Source organism: Thermobia domestica, chromosome 13 (assembly GCF_964235325.1).
Source record: "Thermobia domestica chromosome 13, izTheDome1.hap1.1, whole genome shotgun sequence".
Taxonomy (NCBI): Eukaryota; Metazoa; Arthropoda; class Insecta; order Zygentoma; family Lepismatidae; genus Thermobia; species Thermobia domestica.
In genome coordinates, this window is record NC_137466.1 from 62,521,858 (window position 1) to 62,547,905 (window position 26,048).

Genomic DNA, 26,048 nt, shown 5'->3' on the forward strand with positions numbered 1-26,048 from the left:
ATTATCTGGTGCACTGGAGTTATATGACACTAACCGCGCCTAATTCATACAAGTGTAAAGGCTCAGTCTCTTGTATTAAACGGCATTTAAATACACTGAACGGTATTTTAGTATTGGTGATTGCCTAAAGAGTCAGGCATAGAGTTTGTCTTTTACCAATACTGTGTCTAACTGCAAACAAAATTAACAGGTGATACGGCGTATGACGTAATACGGCAAAAGTTAAAACTTGTGCGAAGCACTTCACAAACTATATGCGGAAGCATTGTCTCTTCACACTATTAACTCTTTGTGCCTGTTTTAATTAATATAAAATCACTTTGCAGACATTTCTGCAAACCGCACTTTGGTACATGTTAGTAGTACCTCCTACGCTCTCATTCTACCACAAGACTATGAGTTCAGCGTTAACGAAGATAAACAGGCGGTAAATTATCTTATAGTGCACATTTAATACGACACTTGCACAATGTATATGCTTCGAAATTAACTCACTGTCATTTTCAACACATATCTGAACACGACGAATGTCGATTATAAAGTTTCAACTAACTGGCGGTTAAAACAATAACTCCGAATTTCGTGTTCGATGTACACGATTCACGATCCAAGAAGCAACTGTCTTTCTGGTTGTCTCCCGTAATGTTATATTCACCTCCAGGTTCATTGTTCGCTCCAACTTTGGGTTGGGCCAAACCATTATAGCCCGCTTCACCCGAAATAGGTGTGGGAGGTACATCCCTCACCTGTAGGCTTCCAATGACCTAGATATTTCGGTAGTCAACACTTTTTCAAATTCTTTTGCCATTTATAGCTCACTTCAATTACATCGTTTACAGTCACTATGCGTGTTGGATAGCTTATTTATCAAGCTTTCATTTAGTGTATGACACTCACTAACACTGTGCTGTATATAATAGAAAAATTAAAATAAACAACCAAAATTATTAACACTTGATCACTTGACAGGTTTACGTACACAACTTGACAAGTGGTACCACCTAGTGGCGACACCGGTAACTGTTTGTCCAAGTGACATTGAATATTGCAAATTTCTGAAACTGATGCATTGAAGGATTTTGCTTATTATTTGCTAACTCATATTAATTATACAATTTAAATAAGCTACACAAAATGCTAATATATAAATGAACCCTAAACAAGGCTGTCGTAGCCTGACACATCACAATAAGCATAGTAAAACTATTTGAGAGTTCTCTTCTCTCTGCCAACAGTAGTGAATTTCGTCAAGGTTAAAAAAAAAACAAAAACTGAGGTGTGTGTTCGTCTTTTTGAATACTTCCCACAACCATCAACTAGGTCCGTAACTGCGATTAGTACAAGCCATTTGTAGTAATCAAAATATATATCGAGCTAAGTATATCTAAAACTACGGGAACACCCAGAAAGTTTATTTACATAACATCACACATACTATTATAACAAATCATGTATCAGCGGAGCAGACGATAACTATCTTTTAACAGAGACATCTAGCGGATGTCACTGTACTATTACGAACATAGTTCTAGACGACTACCACTATGACTCAAGTGGACTCGTCCACAATTTTGAATTTGTCAACTTCCCTTTCTCTGACGGTAGTTCGTTGACCAAGCGACGCTTCTAGAGACAAACATGCTAAAAGTAGGCGTGTCTTGAAAAACTAGCACCTCTTTGTATCCTGGATTCTCTCATAGATACGCTAAAAATTTTATGATTTTGAAAGCATTGTATTTGTGGACTCTGTATCGCTATAGCGGCAGTGTATGCTCCTACCTACAACTACCCTAGGAATTGAGACTAGCTATCCATATATGTGAAAATTGGAGCTCATGGGTATTCTACCCATATAAAGATGGTTACCTTGTTTCCTATATCTTCCCACGACGTGGGAGACCAAGGCTCCGTTAGGAACACAAGCTTTCTTTAAGTTTTTTTTTCTGTAAGCCTTCGCTGCTTCTCTGCCAGCAAAATAGCGTATCTAAACTATAGAATGTTCTGTCTTCTTCGAAGTCAATATTAACTTATATTAAAATATCATTGCTCCAATCTGATGTCCCGTCCTGATGTTAGTCAATGTTCAAATTACATATTCAAAATAACACTATATATACATAAAAATACCAATAAAAGATACATGCTCCCACTGATACGTATGCAAATTCTAATAAACTTCATATGCAAATCCCTAATTAAATGGTAAAAATATTCATACATTGACGCAAAATTTAAATATGTAAATCAAATCAAAACACAGTTCATGTGTCGTTCACATTATTCCCCTCCTAAGGAAATGCAACCGTTAATCGCTTAATCGTTGCATTTTCCTAGAAGAGGTTCCAATACACTTTACGTACATAACATACATATTCCGTATATGCAATACTTTACACAAAATTTCCCTAATTATATATGAATATATCCTAACACTAATATAATATAACATAATCACTAACATGTCATAATCACTTCCTAAATTGTCATTTTATACGAAATTTATCTCTCTGCATTATCTAACAGTATTTCTCTGCAATATTATCACTCAGCGCAACAACTCTCTTGAATGCCAGAAGTAAGGAGGTGCGTCTGTGAATGTAAACATCTTCAGCTTTCCTTCCTGCATGACGTGCTGTGTTTACTTCCTTCTTCCCCTACGTCATCAGGTCAGCTGGGTCCTGAGGAGGCGTGGCTTCACGCGGTACGTATTTCTTCAGGTGAAACACGTTTCTCTTCATTAACACTTCTCTCGTCTCAGGATCTTTCTTTATCTTGTGGCAATGTTATCTCGAATACTGCGTACTGAATATTCTGTAGAATTGACAGTACCCAATAAAACTCCTTAGTTCTTTCACATTTCTGGGTTTACGAAATTCCATAACCTTCTCCAGTTTCTCCTGCGACTTCTCAATTCCAGCAGGCGAGAGGTCATAGCCAAGAATTGAAATTCTCCGGCAGGCAAATTGACATTTTTTTAGTCTTAGGGTGAGGCCTCCTACTTTTAACTTTCCTAAGACAATATCAAGATGGCGTAAGTGTTCATCGAAAGAAAATGACGATATTGTCACGTCATCAACATAATGGCCACAAAATTCACGACACTCATCCCCGAGAATGGAATTGATCGCACGCACACATGAAGCTAAACTCTGCTTGGTCCCAAATGGTAGCTTCTTAAATACATACGTAATTCCGTCGTGAAGGAAACCTAAATATTTCTGGCTGTTTTCCTCAACTAGAATTTGTTGAAATGAATCCACTGCATCCAAACTTGAAAACCAACGTCTTTTACATAAATCTTGTAATGTACACAGTGCAGGGATTGGCTGGTCGAATTCTGAGCGCGTAATGGCCCCGAGCTTACGCGCATCCAGGCAAGTTCTTAAGGTCCCATTCTTCTTTGGAACAATCACCAGTGGGCTAAGATACGAAGTGGGATGCTTCTTTATTATACCCCACGCCAACCAACGATTAATGGTATTAGTAACAGCCGTTCTGTGTCGAAGAGGGTAAGGATACATCCTTGTCTTCATGGGTCGGTCATCGGTTACTTCAATGGAATGATAATAGTCCCTAATGGTACCGGGCTTCTCATCAAATATGCGTCGATGTTTGTAGAGCACGTCGTACAACTTTTGCTTCTCCTCCCCACTCAAATCCGTATACTTTTCGACATGATCTCTGATATCGTCGGGTGTAGCCTGGGTTCGAACCTTCGCCCATTCCTGTGGCGAGTAAACAACATTTGCAAGTTCGGCTGCAGTTGGGAACTTCCCATCATCCAACTGGCTGCGCAGGGTAGCCAACTCTTGATGGTGGCCTCCACCTGCTGACGCTCGCTCGAACTGCGGTGTAGTCAGCGGTCCTCTCCTCGACACGCACATACTACTAACGGTGGGATTCTCACAATCAACCACATCCTCTTCGAACTCCCAGGATAATTTTCTTATGAACAGGTCTTCTTCCTCTACTTCAATGTCTCGAAAAGAAACTTCTATATGGTGGGGGTGATTAAGCAAAAGGACGTTTTTCTCATAATCTAAAATCGCCCTACTCTCTACAAAGAACTGTGAACCCAAAATGAGTTCACGGATGAGCCCTTTCACTATTATTGCCGAAGTATAGTACTCCTTATCTGCAATAATAAGTTCTAACAATACTTGGCCGATGATTGACGCAACGGAGCGACCGAACGCTGAACTAACTCTAATGTTTGATGACTTGATGAACGCTGGTGGGGGGTCTCGCTGACGTATTACTTCCCAACATTGTAACGAAATAGCCGATATGCTAGCTCCACTATCCAATAATGCCAGAATTTTACTATTAAATAAACCTACTTCTACCTCGGGAAGTGTTACCAAATTATTAGTGGGTAGTTTTTCGGTTGAACTTTCTAAAAGGTTTCTAAAGATCGCATTCGTCTCGTCAAACAATTTCCTGTTTATTTTAATTTTGTCCCCATTTCTCTGTAACAACATAATTTCAGGATGACGAATGTCGTTGTTTCCTTCACGATCGAAATGTGTGGTGCTAATTATGCGTCTACAAGTTTCACAATCCCCATTCTCAAGTGTCTCTATAGTCTTTACATGCGTTTCACTACTTTCTTCTTTTTCGTCTTCTACATCATTGTTATACTCTATAACATAATTACGCACATTCTCAGAAATAGATTTCGCCGGTTGAACCTGAATATCCAGTACGCAAGTATTCAAGTCACCGCTCTGAGAACATGCGGACAGTTCTCAGTGGCGTTGACTAGTTCCTGGGCTGTTCGCACGCGAGTTGCCTCGAGACGAGACTTGTCTCGAGGACTGTTCAGTCCTTTCGTCATGAATTCGGAGCTGATTAACCTCCGCCGCATAGTCATTGTTACGATTGTTATCGCGTGGCTGCGTGTTACCACGACCCCTATTCCTTCCACGTCTTTGCCCCCGATTGTTCTGATTTCCTGTTCGAGAACCTCCAGTGTCACGAGACTGACCACTGGAATTTCTCGAATGCCAATTGCCATTATTATTATTATTTCTATTGCTATTGCCTCTTCTCGTACCCCTATTGTGATAAGGCCCATTGTCCCTGTGGAACCTTCTGTCTCGAGTGGGGTTACTCGGCCTACTGTTTCGTGGGGGGGGGAAGATCGTCATGTTTCTTCTTCTTCTTCCTCTACTGTAAGTGTGTTTAATCCCCTCCTATTATTGTTACTTGGTGGCTGGTATGTGGACTGAAGCTCACCAACAATACTTAACAACTCATCTATAGAGCGAGGTTTCGATGAAACGATGCATCTATAGATGCAGAATGGCAATTGTCGTGGCAAAACTCTTAAAAGTACCTGGGGAGGCAAAGGGGGGTCGAGAATACTGTTGGTGTGTAGCAACTCCAACAAGTATTCAGTCGGTTTCTTATTTCCCCGTGTCTCAAAGCGTGACGTCAAAATGGAGGCGCGGAGATTAGCAAGTTTTTTTTCGCTGAGATAGGCGTCCTTGAAATGTCTAACAAGATCCTGATACGTGTTGCATTTCTTCAGCGTGACTTGTAACCACTGACGTGAGATGCCACGAAAGCAGTGGGAGGAAAATGCTAGCCGTCTCTCCTCTGGCACACCCGTTAGATCGAAATAATTCTCTAGTTCTACTAGAAAATTGTGGGCCTGAACCTCCGATTCGCCTCCCATAAACACAGGAAGAGACAGATCTCTGTGCAGTAGTCCTAATGCCGACGCTACCTGGCAAGTAGCCACACTACCAATACTACTGTTGTTGTTGTTGATGTTTTGAGGGGGAGGGGTAGCCTGCTCATCTGAGTTCTCCCGCCTGGGGAGCTCAGGGAACTGTCTCGCATGGCTCGGTCCAGCGACCGGCGTGTCGACTCTCTCATGCGAGACAGAGGCTGTGTTTTGACAGCTGGAACCGTTTTCTCTCACCGACTCCTTTAACAGTTCCAGCTGTTCCTCCCATCTTAGTTCTGCTCTACGTAATTTTGATTGCAAATGACCCACTGAACTATCTACGGTGGCCTTCACACGATCAATTTCACTAGAAACGGCGGCTACATTTTCCCCCACTCTCTCCATGTCACCACGTAAATGGCTGACATCCCGAGAGACCTGAGCGAGGTCTGCACCAAGGACCTCAGAAATCTCGCCTATCTTATTTTCAGTGTGTACCTCCAATTCACTGATCCTATTTTCGGTTGCCTCTACTGACGTCTTTAGTTCTTGGCAGGATGCTGCGATCTTGGATTCCAGAGCTTCCGCTGAGGAATCAATCCTGGCCTCTAGCTCTGTCACATTCTGAAGCATTTCATGCCGGAAACTGGCAGTGATCTGCTTCTCGACAGCCTCTAACCTCTCTAGCATCGCTCTACTAAAGTTCTCCTGCCTACTTGCTAACTCCTCTAACGTTCTCTCATTTGTCTTTTCCTGATTTTCTAATTTTTTTGAAATTTCCAAAAGTGATAACTCCTGCTTCTTTTCTTGATTTTCTAACTTATTCGAAATTTCTAAAACTGACTTCTCCTGTTTCTTTTCCTGTGATTCTAATTTGCCTGATATTTCTTTTAACATGCTAAACAGTGACGCGAGACACGGGTCAGTTACAGATGTGACTTGCGCTGAGGTGCTAGGAACCGGTTCCTTAACCTGCTCCGATTCATTCGCCCTTTCACTACTAACGGTACCTTCTCCAGGCGGAACTACTTCCTGGAGATAGGTGTTTACATTGCCTACAGAATCGCTCACGGTGTCCTGAGACTCCGATGGAAACTCCATGACTTGCGCAAATCGTTCGTTAATTACACTGTCGCCTGCAGAGCCTTCCATCGCCTTAGCTTGCCTCCGCGTTATTACCATAAATGTGATATTGAGTTCTAGTAAACAAAATTGTGCTCTAATATGCCTAACTTCTCTAAATAGTATTCCCCTCCAAAAGGTTTAGAAATTTTCAATACACTTCACAATACTAAATGCATATAACACAAAAATAACACACACATAAATGGTAAACTTTCTGGATGGCAGCGCGACAACCTGAAAGAAAAAACATCTACTGACACCCGCGTCTGGCTTGTACTAAATTATCGTGAAAACGTTGGGTACCTTTCATGTTTGTGGCAACAAATTCCAATGAACAGAAAAATGAAAAACAAGACTTTATTTTAATTCTTTTGCCACAACATTTAATACTGAAAACAAAATTTAGCAAGGGACATTCTTATAAAACATGCATCCAGGATGGTGTGTGTGCCGAGCCCCACGCGCACGGCAGCCAAGTTCTTTGTGAGCGGGAGGAAGGAAGATTGCATAATATGAATAAAATTAACAAAATAATTAAAATGTTAGAATGGAAATGTGGGAGGAGACTTTATATGTACTCTGAAAATTACTTTAAATTAATGCAACCTCCAGTCACAAAGTTAATTTACTAAATTTAGTTCAGTCGGTAGAGTCTTAAGTTAAATGAAATTAAAATTTTGAAAAGTAAAACAAGATTCTTTTTAGCATGAAACTCTAAGTTTCAGGTAATCTGTGGTTTTAACACCCATCCTGCATGTGAAAGATACCCAAAATACGCACATCACTTTCACGATTCCTTCATAAACCCAGCATCTGGCCTGAAAAGCAAACAAATAGACAAAAGGGTAACACATACCTTACGGCCATACTGTAGACAAGAAAGAAGTTCAAACTTCCATTGGTAATCCTTTTTAATGCACCGCTTCAATATATTAGATGCACACACTAATATGATATACAGGAGCACACGCGCGCGCACGGTCTCGCAATGAGACCTGATAAGAAAAAAAAATTTTTTAATTTTAATAAAAATATTTCTCTTTAAAATTTTTATCACACTTTCTGAGCTCTCATGTTTAATTGTTCGTGCACGGTTTTGTTATTTGCGTCTATATCTTCTCACTTGCAGTGTCTCTGCATCTCACTACGGTATACACTTCCCTGTAGTATTTCTTCCGTTTTCGGCGACCATTCTCCGTCTTCTCCTGTTGTGCTGCTAGGCTCTTCCACCAGTCGTACTCCCTCTAACTTTGGAGTTCTGCTGCATTAGCGGCGTTTCTGTGGGTAGACCTCTGTGTGATGGGACTAGTGAATAGCTATATATATGCTGAAAGTTCACACTAGCCTGCCATTATCTGGTGCACTGGAGTTATATGACACTAACCGCGCCTAATTCATACAAGTGTAAAGGCTCAGTCTCTTGTATTAAACGGCATTTAAATACACTGAACGGTATTTTAGTATTGGTGATTGCCTAAAGAGTCAGGCATAGAGTTTGTCTTTTACCAATACTGTGTCTAACTGCAAACAAAATTAACAGGTGATACGGCGTATGACGTAATACGGCAAAAGTTAAAACTTGTGCGAAGCACTTCACAAACTATATGCGGAAGCATTGTCTCTTCATACTATAAACTCTTTGTGCCTGTTTTAATTAATATAAAATTACTTTGCAGACATTTCTGCAAACCGCACTTTGGTACATGTTAGTAGTACCTCCTACGCTCTCATTCTACCACAAGACTATGAGTTCAGCGTTAACGAAGATAAACAGGCGGTAAATTATCTTATAGTGCACATTTAATACGACACTTGCACAATGTATATGCTTCGAAATTAACTCACTGTCATTTTCAACACATATCTGAACACGACGAATGTCGATTATAAAGTTTCAACTAACTGGCGGTTAAAACAATAACTCCGAATTTCGTGTTCGATGTACACGATTCACGATCCAAGAAGCAACTGTCTTTCTGGTTGTCTCCCGTAATGTTATATTCACCTCCAGGTTCATTGTTCGCTCCAACTTTGGGTTGGGCCAAACCATTATAGCCCGCTTCACCCGAAATAGGTGTGGGAGGTACATCCCTCACCTGTAGGCTTCCAATGACCTAGATATTTCGGTAGTCAACACTTTTTCAAATTCTTTTGCCATTTATAGCTCACTTCAATTACATCGTTTACAGTCACTATGCGTGTTGGATAGCTTATTTATCAAGCTTTCATTTAGTGTATGACACTCACTAACACTGTGCTGTATATAATAGAAAAATTAAAATAAACAACCAAAATTATTAACACTTGATCACTTGACAGGTTTACGTACACAACTTGACAAGTGGTACCACCTAGTGGCGACACCGGTAACTGTTTGTCCAAGTGACATTGAATATTGCAAATTTCTGAAACTGATGCATTGAAGGATTTTGCTTATTATTTGCTAACTCATATTAACCCATTAGTGCCCAGAATTCCCCAGTGGTATTTTGAGAAGTTTCTCTTCGCCTATTTGGTCTTAATAGTACTCTAAAATAGAAATTAGAATATTTTTGAAAAATATTTATTTTTTCTTGTTTTTTAGGCCGGCAACTTAAGTTGCCAAATGGCACACACATATTCAAAAAGGGGAAAATTTTGGAAAGTTACAATTTTGAGGGAGAAAATACACTGTGAAAACATAACTATTAAAATCAAGTCAATCCTTCCTTTACAGACCTTCAATCCTTCCTTCTGGAGTCTTTGAAATCAATCCAGTTGAGTCTTTCTCCTCAAAACACATTGTAGCCAGAAACAATGCTAACCTTACGTCAATATATCATACAAAGAAAATGCAACGATGCTATGACGAAACAGACTCCAAAGTAACTTCATGATTAAAACCTGCAACGTCAATCCATGAATTTCTGCGCTATAACGAAAAATTGCCGTGGCAACTTAAGTTGCCAAGGGGCAGTAATGGGTTAATTATACAATTTAAATAAGCTACACAAAATGCTAATATATAAATGAACCCTAAACAAGGCTGTCGTAGCCTGACACATCACAATAAGCATAGTAAAACTTTGAGAGTTCTCTTCTCTCTGCCAACAGTAGTGAATTTCGTCAAGGTTTAAAAAAAACAAAAACTGAGGTGTGTGTTCGTCTTTTTGAATACTTCCCACAACCATCAACTAGGTCCGTAACTGCGATTAGTACAAGCCATTTGTAGTAATCAAAATATATATCGAGCTAAGTATATCTAAAACTACGGGAACACCCAGAAAGTTTATTTACATAACATCACACATACTATTATAACAAATCATGTATCAGCGGAGCAGACGATAACTATCTTTTAACAGAGACATCTAGCGGATGTCACTGTACTATTACGAACATAGTTCTAGACGACTACCACTATGACTCAAGTGGACTCGTCCACAATTTTGAATTTGTCAACTTCCCTTTCTCTGACGGTAGTTCGTTGACCAAGCGACGCTTCTAGAGACAAACATGCTAAAAGTAGGCGTGTCTTGAAAAACTAGCACCTCTTTGTATCCTGGATTCTCTCATAGATACGCTAAAAATTTTATGATTTTGAAAGCATTGTATTTGTGGACTCTGTGTCGCTATAGCGGCAGTGTATGCTCCTACCTACAACTACCCTAGGAATTGAGACTAGCTATCCATATATGTGAAAATTGGAGCTCATGGGTATTCTACCCATATAAAGATGGTTACCTTGTTTCCTATATCTTCCCACGACGTGGGAGACCAAGGCTCCGTTAGGAACACAAGCTTTCTTTAAGTTTTTTTTTCTGTAAGCCTTCGCTGCTTCTCTGCCAGCAAAATAGCGTATCTAAACTATAGAATGTTCTGTCTTCTTCGAAGTCAATATTAACTTATATTAAAATATCATTGCTCCAATCTGATGTCCCGTCCTGATGTTAGTCAATGTTCAAATTACATATTCAAAATAACACTATATATACATAAAAATACCAATAAAAGATACATGCTCCCACTGATACGTATGCAAATTCTAATAAACTTCATATGCAAATCCCTAATTAAATGGTAAAAATATTCATACATTGACGCAAAATTTAAATATGTAAATCAAATCAAAACACAGTTCATGTGTCGTTCACATCATCATCATCACCATAGGTATTCTGCCATTATTGACGGGTTACTTGCCGCAACTGAGAAGTTTCCAGGCTCCACGGTTTTCTGTTAACTTCTTCGTCTTCACCTACGATTCTTCTGTTTTGATATCGTCCATTAATTGTAGTCTCCTTCGCCCTTTCCCTCTCTTTCCTGCCACCATACTCTCTGGCACGTCCGTCATAATACAGTTCCTTCTTAGTCAATGACCTAACCAGTTTCTCTTTCTCTTCTTAATAATATCTAAAATTGATATGTTAATGGTGCTAATGTTAATATGTCAGTTATTTTAGAGGAACTACACCAGTTTATTATAACGAAAAGTTAAATGGTTTCATGAGTTTTCAAATTGAAATATCTATAATGAGTTGATTTGAAAATTCAATAATAAAATAATTGGTGCAGTAAGAAAGTGAGAGAAAAGAGAATTGGTCCAAAAAAAACTGTGCACGCACACAACGTTGTATCACCCAAAAAAAAAAAAAACAAGTTTCTTGATTGTAGTAATACAATGAGTCTAATTTATGGTTAATACAATAAGTATTAAAAAGAATCATTCTCAGGGTTCCCACCGACCTGGAAAACCTGGAAAAGCTAGGGAATTCAGGTTACTCAAAAAAATACGAAAAAGTAAGGGAATTTCGTGAAAAGCTGGAAAATCTGTAAAAATCAAGGAAAGTTAAGTATGGATTTTTACTTCTGAGAACCCATTTGTGTTTTAACCTTATCGGGCTACTTCGTACGAGATATTTTATAAAATGACGAGTTTGTTTTGCAAAATTTCTCTACCCACACACATAATATATACAACTACCTGCATAGCAGATGAGGAATCCCCTAGTAGGGAAAAATATACTGTTTATATATATATCGTGACGTGGTAAACCTGGAAAAGGCAGGAAACTCGTGCTCGCCAAATATAATTGGAAACATTGGTCCTTATTAGGATATGATTTAGAATGTTCACATCCTTTAGCGCTTTTTTTATTCAGCTAGCAATTATATATATATATGTATGTATATGTTCGGCAAGAGTTTCCGTATGCTTATGTCCAGATTATTGTGATCTATGACATAAACGGAAATGCCCGGGTTTTTTGCTTCAATTTTCTCTGTTATTTTAAAGGATGCTTTCGTCAATGATTTAAGAACAGTTATTTCTTTTTTTCCGTGCGTGGGGCATCACCTGCTGAGGAAACATCGATTTTATTTTGTGTTACTCCTCCTTCAAAAAGCTAGCTGCAAAAAGAAGGAACAGGTGCTGTAAAGTTTTCCTCATTATGGATTATCTTCGGTGATTTTCTGACTTTAATGTTAATAAATCACATCTACCAAGCTAACATAAGCACTTCATATAAAATATAAAAAAATCTAAAAAGGCTTCGATTTTTGTGCATGTGGGCTTGTGTATTAGTGAATGGACAAACAAAGATACGTTGCAAGGTACGTATCCAGGGGTAATCTTTCCTACTGGTTCTACTATATATAATCTCCTAATAATAATAATAATAATAATAATAATAGTAATAATAATAATAATAATAATAATAATAATAATAATAATAATAATAATAATAATAATAATAATAATAATAATAATAATAATAATAATAATATCAATTTGCAAGAAATATTTTTCTGTTATAGGGCTGTCACCTTTACAAAGCAACATGTAGGGATACTTTACGCAGCTATTCAGAGAAGGAGGGGCATATCAGCGTTTCTTTTTACGTAATAATGTATGAAGGAAAAAATAAGAAAACATGAAAATCAAAACTTCAAACTATGAAAAACTATGGAGTTGTAATAACATATTTTGTAATTGTGAACTTCATATATACGAATAGATGTATCACCTTACATTTGTCACGTGTGCATTAACGTTTCTAAAACATACCAGGCGTAGGTGTGCACCATTACCTATTTATATATCATTATATAAAACTGTAGACGTGAGTTATGATTACTCAGACAATACTACTATAGGCAAACCCGGGCCTCCCGATAGAATCCGTGTACATTAACCATGGAGCCACAAGAGAAATCTAAAATTTGAGTATGTACCTTTGGGCAAGTACGCTTAGAAAGGAAATAAAATTGCAATGCTTCTCTTATTTGACCGTTATTTTTATACGAAAAAAAGTTTCCTAACAATATAACATTTTTTTTTCGATTTGGACTTAATATTATAATTACAAAATATTAATTAGAATAAAAATACTGTACATATTATATTTGCAGAAAATAAAATAACTTCCGGCTCAAACATTCTCTAACTGATCCATACACGTATCTTTAAAGACAGGAACATGTAATTATAGATTGCCCTTGAGTTATTTTGATTCATGGTCGAAATCAAAGACAAAGCAATTACGACTGATTACATAAGAACAAACGAGAGCGGAAGTTATTTTGCTTGACTCTTTCTTAGCTTTTTTACTTTTTTTTTCTAAGTAAAACAAGAAGTTAATACGACGATCAAAAAAAAAAAAAAAAAGAATTAAAGATATATGATAACTGATCATCTGTCCTCAGAATATATAACTTTTGGTCTTTTCCATTAGAAAAAATAATAATAGTTCTACTTTCTTTAATCTACACTTTTGAGGAGAAAAAAATACTTTTTCTCTTTCTCTACGGTACGAAATCCGTATATCTTCATCAATACTGGATAGTTTAAGGTATTTATTTAACTTTATAACTTTACGTAATAATAACGAATACCTTACTTCTTGAAGGAAAAAATGCACTCATCTAAATTATCGTGGCTCCTATGTCGAATTCGTAATTATATACGCACCAAACAGCTACGGGTCAGATAGTACATTATGCTCATTCTCTCGTAGCTATATGGTTAGATTACGTGCAATTGGCGTGAGAAACCAAATTTCTATTCCCGCTGGGAGTTTGTTTGATTTGAATTCCACGATAAAACTGTAGGTCCACGTCTCATATAGACTCGCTAAGCTTTCTTACTTCCAAACAATCAATTTCGAAATTGTTTAGTAAAAACTTTTGATACGAAACTGTAAATTTAGTACAATCCTGAGTAAATTTAGTTCATAGATTGCGGAAGATTGCAAGTAGTAAATTAATACGGGCAGGCAAAGCGACAATGATGGTCCTGCAATGATTCTACCCCGTGTTAAATTAATATTCATTTAGAGACATTTAAGATTGCAACATTAAAACATAGGATTAATTTATCTGAACGTTAGCAGGAGAGCCTACTGAAAACTCCGCTTCTATTGATGCAAGAAATCCTGACCTACAGCCGAATACGTTTGAACTTAACATGCAACAGACTCCTACAGAACTTTGGAAGACGATTTCACCTGTGCCATCTTCACCTAGATTTCCAGCTAGCAAGAGACAAAAACTTTATGGCACCGTTTTAAGTTCTCCAGAGAATGTAAAGAAAGTAAAGAATGCTAGCAACAAACGTTGATCTAAATGCTGTTCTAAGTATATTTTGAAGCAGCTGATCCTCAGAAAATGATTAGTCATCTAGTACCGGCTCCTGATCCGATTTTATTGTATTCGACGATCAGTTCAGTAATGATAAGTTGGTGGATCTTACTAATGAATGTGTTGGTTGTAACGAACAATTAAAACACAAAGAAGAAAGACGATTAGATGTGGCGAAACCAACGGGAAACGACGTCCAAACGTCGAGGGTTTGGGTGCCCCACTACCTCATTACAGATGTCGGACGTCATAGGCTGGGCAGACTGGTAAAACAGGACAGGCAGCCTACTGTGACGGAACTAACGTCAGACTTTAATGCTGGGCAAAGTACGAGTGTGTCTGAACACACAGTGCACCGAACACTCCTAACGATGGGCCTCCGCAGCCGACGACCCATCCATGTGCGAATGTTAACACCACGACATCGGCAACTACGACTGAAATGAACACGTGACCATCGCCACTGGACCTTTGCGCAGTGGCAGAGCGTTGCATTGTCTAATGAATCCCGATACATTCTTAATCATGGCGATGAAGAAACCAAGTCGAATAAAACAGAATGGACTTCTACACTCAACTGAATAACCATATAACTCAGTAAACGCTCATCAAAGGTGTGATAAATTATATCAAGAACTTCCAAATTTTGATTTTTGGGCAATTTTATATCCATAAAAGAGAATAAGATGAACCACCCAAATTTACAGTGGTATATATTTGAAAAATGAAAATGAAATGAAATCTTTAAGTTTTTACGTCCCACGGTTATACCGGTTAGGTTTAAGGAGACGGTGGTGATGAGAGATGAGTGAAATGGTGGAATGAAGAAAGTGGGAGGAAACGGGAGAACCCTGAGAAAACCCACGAGCACGGAGTTTGTCCACCACAAAGTCCCACGGCGCGAGCGCTGGGATCGAATCAGGGACCCCAAGCACCAGAGGTGGTATATATTTGGGTCGTAGAGAACATTTTCCGATTTTTTTGATAATTCCCAAATTTAAGGTGATAGTTCTATGTTCCCGTTCCAAAATTTAAGAGGAGTGCATCAATGTACTTATGTCTTATGAAAGGGAATGGACTCCTATACTGCCCATATAACCATAAAAGGTAATTAATCATCAGTAAAGAGTATAAAATAGATCACGAACCTAATTCCGAAATTTGAATTTCGGAAAATGTTTATAAGAGGGAACGAGATGGACTATCTAAACGTACAGATATACATACCCCGATCCTATACCACCGTATCATTTTTTTGGTTTTGCTAACTATAAAAATTTAAGGCGGTAGTCCTAGGTACCCCTACCAAAAATTAAGGGTTGGAGCCATGTATCTCTAGGTCATTGACCCTGGGTCCAGGAATCATAGCCTTTGAGCCAGGGGCAAAAATGGCTACAAGCAACACCAGTCCTACTATGTTCAATCCACCATCTAATTTTCAACATCCATCTATAACACTATATTTCGAATGCTTCCAATCCCCATTCTTCCTCTTCTCCTTAACTCCATACCTCATATCCATATAATACCACAATCCAGCTGTTAACTGGACATTTTACTCGTGCTTATTACTGAACCAATATTATTAACTTGTGCTGAAATTTCAATATATCCAAGAGAAACTCATCGTTGTTTTTACGTCTACATGGCAATCAAAATATAACGCCAATTTCCTTAAATAAGTGACATCAAATCAATATACAGTAATTCGTAAAATCATAAAGGAACATCATCTATCACCAACGTTATAAAAGTGCAAAATGATTGGTACTAATACCTATTAAGAATTTTGTTGTGTTTTTGTGTAGTCAGACGGTTGACTAGTGCAGTCCAGTCAATTCCCGATAATGCGTACATTTCCGAAATTGAAGCAATAAATTGAGTAGTGGACTGTGAGCCAAGAAAATACAAATAATGTTATTAGTAATCGCATATTGCTCATTAGGACCATCCAGTTGAATGTTCATCGTATTCTGATTGATCCAAACTCTTCACGTTTATTATTAACAATAGTAGTAGTATTAGTAGAATAAGAAGTGGTAGTAGTAGTAGTAGTAGTAGTAGTAGTAGTAGTAGTAGTAGTAGTAGAATAGCAACAGTGTTAGAAGTACAAGATGTTTTGTAATTTAGAGAAAAAAGACTTGTTTTGTTTGTTAGCCATTACCAAAATGTTTCCTTGGGATGTTTGTAGAAACTTAATACCACAAATGAACACAGGGAATCCATTAACAAACTCAGTCTTTCCTCAAGGTAAATATGTTCTCTATAGAAACATTTAAGTATAGAATATGGGTCAGTGATTTTCCTCTTCGCTGTCGAGATTTCAAATTTGTCGCTTTTTATGTATTGTTCACTTGCGCATGCAAAATGATTATAGAAGCCAATATTTAACTTATTCACTCTACTCACGTAGCTTAGAAGATTTCTACTTTTTCCTTTGAACCTTTAGGAACACTTGGAAGAATTTAATAGTTTTGAAATTGCTTGAGGTAAGAAAATAAAAATATATTGTTGTATGTAATTATGCCAAAGTCATTAATGGGCAAATTTTTTTCTTAGGTTACAAGGTGTTTATATCCTAGGGATTCTGAGAAAACGATAGCGTATGTGTGTTAGGAACAAGCCTAGAAGCGCTTAATTATCTAAATGCAGGCTTACATACATTCACTTCCATTGCGTATTTATCTCTTGGACTAAATAACAATGAAGTAAAAGAAAGTAACCGATGTGCTTGAAAGTAAAGTATAAATTACTGCATTCTACCTGTGGTTGTATGAAATGTGACAGAATGCACAAACAATCTGAAGATTAAGAGTTAAACAAAAAAAAAAAAAAAATTAAAGAAGAGATGCATACTAGACAAACGAATTTTTTCGCTCTCAAGCAAAGGTAGAGAATGAATCGAGATTGCGAAGAAAGAGACGTAGAGATGAACGGATTACATAATACAAGAACAAATTAAAGATTCAAGACAAAGTTTCTCCATTGGATTCTGTTATAAGGAAGATACTCAGATCTAAGGAAGTTGAAGCTGTTAGCACAATGACTGGTGATGATTGGAATTCGTAAACTTTGGTTTGGAAAGAAACCACAGAAAATATGTAGCGCATAGTGGAAGCGGTTGAGGCACATTTTATTATTTAGTGAATCCTACTTTTATGCTCTTTAGGCTAAAGGAAAAGGAGAATTAATGAAATAGAATGACTATGAGGGAATTGCTGGAATGAAAATGCGGGAGAAATGAGAGAACTTCGAGAAAATACACGGACAAAATGTTGTTCTCCACAACTCTCATGCTCTGGGTTCGAACCAGGAACTCTCATACCAGACGTGAGCGCTCTAAGCAGGGACGTCATTTAGGTAGGACTGGAGACAAGTACCCCTCCCCTGAGTGTGATATTTAGTCTATATTATAGTACATAATATATTAATGACAAAGATGAAACCATTTATTTTGATAAAGAATCTCCCCATCTCAATATCTGAAGTGACGCCACTCGCATTTAAAGTAAAGGTTATGTTAAATGTTCCTAAGATACTGTGTGACTCATCACCAAACGTTTAATCGTGTCAGTGGATTTTCTCGAGGTGCACTCGTTTCCTCCCACATTCTCATTCTACTAATTCATCCATCATCATTGTCTTATTCATTCTTCTCCCTTAGCCTAAAAGACATAATCGTAGGACGTTAACCTGACAGACTTCATTTCATTTCATTTCCAAATGTTATATTATTAACTTATTGATATTGACGTATTGATTGATTTTTAAAAAATGGTTTATTTTATACAATTATACAGACAGAAAGCTACGTGGTTACACTTTAAGTTTTGGTTGTTTTAAGTTTGATTTTCGATATAACATTAAAAGTTTCGTTAGTCAAAAGATGAAAACTTTCGTAAAGGTCATTAAAATAAACGAAAGAAAACGTAAATATTATTATAAAGATATATTTATGAATAGATAGAAATGTTTAAATCATAAAACATCGTTCATGTACACGCAGTAAGCATCTTTCCTTCTCAAAGGAATATCGTTGGTATCTACGAAGGAACTACATAAGCAGAAACGATCAAACCTTAATGTACTGTTTCCATTAGCCAATGACCGATGCTTCCTTAGATAAATAAACAGAATATATATTGGAAATGCGTTGATGCATTCTAACACAACATCGTGTTTAGCTTTCCTATCGAAGACCCAATTGAATTGAATTACGTTGCGCACATCTGCACATTAATAGAAATCAGTAGCATTTTTCCACTTCAATAGTCAATTTCATGGAGCATAGTGGATCATATATCGTATTATCAAGAACTATGTGTTGTCTTCTGTAAAGAAAAAGATACTGTAGGAGACAGAGAAAAAGAACAGGAACAGTAGCAAAAGCAGGTTTATTGAGTGACTCCGATCAATTATGAATAATTATGGTTTGATATAAGAAGTCCATTAGTTCGATAATAGATAATAAACTGTTCGTCCTTTCGATTCCAAGTATTCGTCAATTCTCTGAGACAAATTTTCCTCGATTTTAGCAAATAAATTTTCTATACTAAATGGACTAAATATGCTTTGGGGAGGAACCATCATCCTCCGCAGGGATACTTGTCTTTGTAGAACTCAGAATGTTATCATCTCCGATAATTCACACCTTGCGTAGTATTATATTCTTGTTTTCTTCACAAGCAACACTTACATTTATGCCCTACAGATTAAGACACAGGGGGAGGGGTGGATCATTTGGCAAGGTCTATAAGAAAGAGTAAGTTATTGAGTATCGATTCTTCTTATCTATAGAAGGTAGAAGGAAAACATGGACATAGAATTCGGCTGCAACTCATCTCAACTATTTCCCTAGATCTAATAATTTTGATTTAGGAATTCGTTTTCTACTTATTTACTAAAATTTCTTATTAATTTTCCTCAATCTATGAATCTGATCCCAAAGTAAAGATATTACCAATGATGTTGTTAATGATGCTCAAGAGCAGTTGAATAATTTCCTTTATCCACGAATGTAGGTGATACATAGGAACAAATGACACCTAACAGGCAGTTTAACGAACATTTTGAGGTTTCAATGTGGTAGGTCCGCCACTGACTTCTGTTCTGTCGTAACAATCATTTTCATTAATAGTCTAATAACCTCAACACTCTTCTTCTTTCCCGGCAGGAAATCATGTGGTTCGGCTTTCCCGTTAATCAGTAGGTCTCGTCTCATATAGCCTGGCTGCTGAAAGCGACGTTAAACTCAGTCAACTCAGCTCAGTCTTCTTCTTTCTCCCTTTTACCTTCCATTACATCTCTAATAAAGTAACTAAAGATGTTATCCATGCTTTTGTCAATGATAATAATAATAATTTCTTCCACGTTCAAAATTTTCAAAGTAATGTAATTTAATTTTATTTGAGTATGAAATTGTATCAAAAACATTTATTGATTTCTTATATTTACAGAAAGAAACATTCTACTAGAACAGTTGTCAAATCAGTCAGGTAACGTAGTAGAATATACGCATTACATCCAACACACTCTGCAGTCTGATAATTTACTTGCATGTGTAGTTCTTAAGGAGACCATTGTAGAGTCACTCACCATTTTTGTAACATTTCATAAATGGATATGGTGTCCATCATCATCCATTACCGAGACACTGCAGTTAGTCAGTGCCAAGATTTGTCTATTTGGATTTTTAACTAAGTCTTGTGCTAATGCACAGTTGTCATTAATTTAACACGAGGATGTACAACATATGTTATAGTCCTGGAGCATTCAATCCCATCTGTTGCTATTTTAAAAACACAAATCAGCAAGAAAAGTTAGCGTTCATCTCTTGACTATATTACGTTTGTAGTACCAATGTCTAGCTCTTATTCTACCGATATGATACTCAAGTTTTGAGTTTTGTTCTTACACACCATTGAGGTTATGACTGACGGAACCTACTATTATCGTGGGTTGCGAACCAGTACGGAACTTGAAGTAGACTCAAGGCAAAAAACTGATATGTCACATTTAGCCAAAATTGATTCCGCATCTTGAGGCAAAATGTAATCAAATTATCTTAAGATTATCTACAAATTTTATCGGTGACTTCAACCGTTTATCTGCCAATGTTTTCAATTGGGAACATGCTTTTTGAAATCCTGTTGAGAGGTTGTAAACTAACGATATGGCCGAGTGTTGGCCTTTTATGAAACAGGAAAATTGAATCATTTATTTTAGTTGAAATGCTTTGTTGTTGAAAGATTTTTAAGACTTTTTGAAAAAAATGAATTTTCCTATTTTGGCACTTCGCCATACCTCTAGTAAATGATTTCTAATAATTCGTGACGAATTACTATTTTTCTTGAAAATTTCTGAAATATCAACTGAGAAGCATCGATGTGTATAATAAATACCATTGGGTTTGTATAAATATAAAAGAAGGGGAGTAACATACATTTATTCTTCCATGTTCCCAAATGGGAAGATTGGCAGTTGCGGTTTACATTACGGAGCTAGAGACGACGAAGGAGCTTTGAATTTTCATGTCAAAAAGTTGATACACCTACTTTGATCTTTAACAATGTACCTTCATTACTCTATGTAATAGTGAGGGGGACGAGCGGGGTGACGGCCCCGGACGCCGAAGTAAGGGGGCGCAAAAATAGAGAGGAAAAAAGAAATATATAATATGAGGGATTATAAGATTTTCGGAAGATTTTTTCTGTGTAAAATTTTTAATTCTTTCGTAAATATTTACATTTAAACTTAAACTTAACCATATTCTTTTAAATATTCTGTTCTTTGCTTTATTTTCTCTTTTCTGTTTTTGTTATAATCATGTTCTAATTCTTTAAATTTCGTTATTAATTCTTATTTCTTTAAATCTACTTTGTAATGTTCCCAAGCAATGGTGTGTATTTCATTTTCTAATATATATCTTTTGTAATCATACGCGTTTAATACTAATTTAGTTTTTTTCACTGAGAATACATTTTTTTTATACTTCGAATAGTATTTTGCATTTGATACAATCGTTTATTTTCTAAAACATAATATTTATAATCTTTGAAAGTTATTTTAATTTCATCAACGTTTTATTTTCTTCCTATCGCTTTTCTTATTTGTTCATTCTTTATATTTATATTTTCTTCATTATCTCTTTCTTCGATTATCTTATTGGCACACATTTTTTATTAAAAACCTACACTTTTCTACTATAACACCTTTGATTGAGTTGATTTTGGGTTTAACGTACCTTTCAGCAGCGAGGCTATATGAGACGGGACCTACTGATTAACGTGAATCCAAACTACATAAACTGCCGCCGGGAATCGAATCCAGATCTCTCACGCCAAACGCGCGAACCACTAACCGCTTAGTCAAGAATGAGCTCTATAACACCTTAAGTTCGTCCTTAAATTTTCCCACACTTCAAACCATATTTTTTCCATAACCAGAACGTATCAAAATGTTCGTACATATTTCTCATCTTTATATATATATATATATATATATATATATATATATATATATATATATATATATATATATATATATATAAGGGTTTCTACATGTGCTATAAAGGAATCGGTATTGCTCATTAATAATTTCACTTTATCTCCATATTTTCCTTTAAAATATTGTAATAGAAGCATTGTTATAGAAATCACATAAAGAGGTCTTGGATGTATCTGAACAGACATTTCAACATAGATAGGTTGCTAAAAGTAATTTTAGTTTTATGTATATGAATAGCAGCAAGATTTTCACAAAATATTATTATATCTTCAAATGTAGTTTTGATAATTAATTTATCCACTAATTTTTTATTATGTGCAAGTCTTATATCTACTCTCTTTCTCATGTTTTCCATAGTTTTTTCCTAACTCTACATTAATTGCAAGTTTATAAAAAATCTTTTTCAAATTCGTTCTTTGCTTCTGACCGAATTTCTGTATTTAAGTCTATACATTGATTAAATGCTAATATTTTATTGATTTTTTGAAGGTTAAGGCCTTGTGATAATAGAATTTAAGATTTTTATAATGCAATACCTAATTTTATTTATTTTAAAGTGTTGTTAATAATTTTAGAAGCTTTATTATTATTTATATAATTTTCTAGATCTAATGATAAGTTCAATGTTTATTATGAAATACTATTGAATATTCTAAATCTACTTCTAAAATATAGCCAATATCAGAATCGTCTATGGCCCATCCTTATTCATTATTCGCATCCACGTACATTATGTATGAACATTTTCTAAGTAGGATTGTAATTTTCTAAATACTTATTAGTTGCTACAGCACATCAATTTGAACATTGAGAAATTTCTCCTCTTATACAATTTTCCATATAGTGCAATTTGTCATAATCTGTTAATAGTTCTAATTTTGTTATGTCATTTTTCATATCACATCCCCAAAAATTTAGATTCGTGAAATACCACACTGGGTCTAATTTATATGTTTTAAGAGCTGTATCTCTAAAAGTTTCAATACTATTCGTTAATTGACGAACAATCTGTTTTGTGTAACATTGTGTACTCCCTTAAGTTGTTTTAAGTTGAATGTTTTACAAATTTCTACACAATGATTACAATTTTCATCTTTTATTGCTTCTCTTGTTAGTCTGTCTTTTGGTTTGTACCTGGATAGTGGAACGGTTTCTTCTAACGTTTCAAACGAATCAACATAATCATATAGATACACACCTTTTCTTTTTTTTTCAACCAGTTATAGGAAAGAATTTCGATGTTTCTCTAAATTGTTCTGTTTTTAAATTATTCCCTAATTCTGCTAAACTTTTTGATAAAAATCTAAACCAGTCAACAAATCATACCGATTTTATCTTTATTTTTCAACTTTGTATTTTATTGTCTTTGTGATGTAGTGTACATTTCTTCTGTGTTAAATACTGTATCTATTTTCTCTTTTAATTTTCCACCTACTAAAATTTTAATAAATGAATAATTGTCATAATCTGATCTTTTTCATGTCCAATATACAAAATGAAGTGAACTTGCTTAGTTAAGATGCTTGTGGTTTCTGCTGACTCTCGTACTTTCACTAGTCTATCGGCTAAAATCAAATCATTGACTTTATTAATGATTTCGATGCTCCAGGACGTGCTGCGTCTTCAATGTTAGTTCTGTCACACTTAAACTCATTTACGCAATGTCGAGTAGTCTCATAGGAAGGACATGAATGGCCTAATGTTGATAAAACCCTCTCATAAATTTCCTTTGCTGTTTTCCCTTCAATTAAAAAAGAATTGAATCACACCATGAATTTCAATTTTGTCAATTTTTCACTGTTACTCGAAATACTAATGTGGATTTTCTTAAGGTAATTGAGATCTTTATTTACAGCCAATACTTTTCAATTTCCAAATACGTATGGTTGCCAAAATATGGCTTTTGAAAGTAAGTAGGCTGGTCAAGATTTTTTTGAACAAGACTGTACATAATATATCATATAAAACAATCACTAGCCCCAAAATGAAGGTCACTAAAATGTGTTTAAAATATTATTGCTGATCTTTATGTACTTTGGTATGCTAAAATAATATTTACATTTCTGTAACATGTAAGGTTTCTGTAAAAAGAGAGCTACAAGGAAAAAAAAACCTATATTCTTCCTTTATAAACATACTTTATGAAAAGTTTATCTTTCTGTCCTTAAATAAAACTGAACAAATATCTTTACAGGTCCTCATGATCAGGGGTGGACTGGCTATGTAAAATGGGCGCGGTCACATACTCTGGGAGGGCGCCGTCCATCTGAGGCTTTCGCTTGTATGGAATACCCCCTCCAAATAAAAGAAAGTGCCGGGGGTTTCAGTCGGACATGATTAACTGCAAAGTAGCTATTGCAGTTAATCATGATAGAATTATACAAATTCAATAATTTCATAAACAAACCAAGAGCCTTTGAGTACTAAATACGAGGCGTGTTTTTTAAGTAAGGTCCGTTTTGTTGTAGACACTAGTAGTTCGCGCGCATACCGCAACTAGCGTGTGCGTTGTGTACCGGCATGCCTCGGGAACAACTGTGCTCAGTTTCAACTCTGTAGCTGATCTGTACGGTTGTGTTCTGTGCTTTCACAATGTTTAAGACTATCAAGTCACCCGCCGCGTGTGAGGTTCGCTCAGTGATACGGTTTTTGTCAGCAAGTAACCTGTCTGGTGCAGAAATTCATCGACAGATTTGCGAAGTGTACGGTGATACTGTTATGAGTGCAAGCAAAGTGCGTAAGTGGGTACGAGAATTGAAAAATGGCCGTGACAACGTCCATGATGACCGCTCCGGTCGCCCTTCTTCGATTACAGACGATTTGGTGTCTTCAGTTGAAGCGAGAGTTCGTGAAAACAGGCGCTTCACAATAACAGGTCTCTCAAACGAATTTCCTGACGTGTCGAGATCAGTGCTTTACAAAATTGTTTCTGAACACCTAAAGTTTAGGAAACTGTGCTCCCGTTGGGTCCCGAAACTCCTAAAGAGGACCTCAAAAACCAAAGATTTGAATGTACCATGAAGTTCTTGACTCGTTATCACGAAGAAGGTGACGGCTTCTTGAGTCAAATCGTAACTGGAGACGAAACATGGATTTCGCATATCACGCCCAAATCGAAGCAACAGAACATGGAATGGAGACACACACACTCGCCTGTAAAGGTAAAGACCAAACAGACTCTGTCCCAGCGCAAAATCATGGCGTCGGTGTTTTGGAATAGGCATGGTGTTTTGTTGGTCGACTTCATGCAACGAGGAACCACTATCAATGCAGAAGCATACTGCCAAACACTGTGAAAGCTAAGCAGAGAGATTCAAAACAAACGACGCGGCATGCTGACAAAGGACATTGTTCTTCTCCATGACAATGCAAGACCTCACACTGCAGGTCAGACCCGCGATTTGTTGAACAGTTTTGGCTGGGAAGTTTTAGACCACCCACCCTACAGTCCTGATCTTGCGCCGAGCGATTACCATCTGTTCCTCCACCTCAAACAACACCTCAGTGGCAACCGTTACAATGATGACGACGATGTGGAAACGGCAGTGAACTCTTGGTTATCGGAGCAGGCGACAAGTTTTTATGAAGAGGGTATTTTGAAATTGGTTGAGAGATATGATAAGTGTTTGAACATTCTTGGCAACTATGTCGAAAAATAGAGTAAAGTATGTGCTTTCTGAAAATACATTTACTTTTTTTAAATAACCTTTCGTTGTGTACTTTTCTTCAAACGGCCTTACTTAAAAAACACGCCTCGTATATTAGACCTATATAAATCTGCATACTTTAACTGAGACTACAAAAATCACACCAGTTGTTTAAATTCTTCGGCTACATTTGTTAACAGCCTAATTATAACTGAAGATTTTAGGTTTATGCTATTTTTCATACTTCTGTCCTTTTAAAGCTATGTTCATCATAACAGTAACTTATTTTTCATCTATTTTTAAAAGCGTTAATAAAAAGTATACATGAAACATTTACTACAAATTAACAAAAGTATATTTAGAATTATATACCTACCTAGCGAAAGAAGAAATTCAAAAACAAAACTGGAAAATGAAAGTAAAGTCACTGCTTCATGCTTGAAGGAGCCTTCGCATCTCCTTGCTTTTATCACACATTT

At 36.5% G+C, this 26,048-nt stretch overlaps 1 protein-coding gene across 2 annotated transcripts in view; it reads left to right on the plus strand.

Moving 5' to 3' along the window:
* Nucleotides 1-26,048, plus strand: part of LOC145669204 (uncharacterized) — a 295,922-nt gene that overhangs the window by 139,027 nt on the left and 130,847 nt on the right. The window contains exon 2 of one of the 2 annotated variants that reach the window (XM_081737533.1): nucleotides 19,873-19,911. The exons of the other annotated variant lie outside the window; for it this stretch is intronic. The gene's annotated coding sequence lies outside the window, so the exon portion shown is untranslated. The remainder of the gene's footprint in view (nucleotides 1-19,872; nucleotides 19,912-26,048) is intronic. 2 annotated transcript variants of the gene reach the window in all.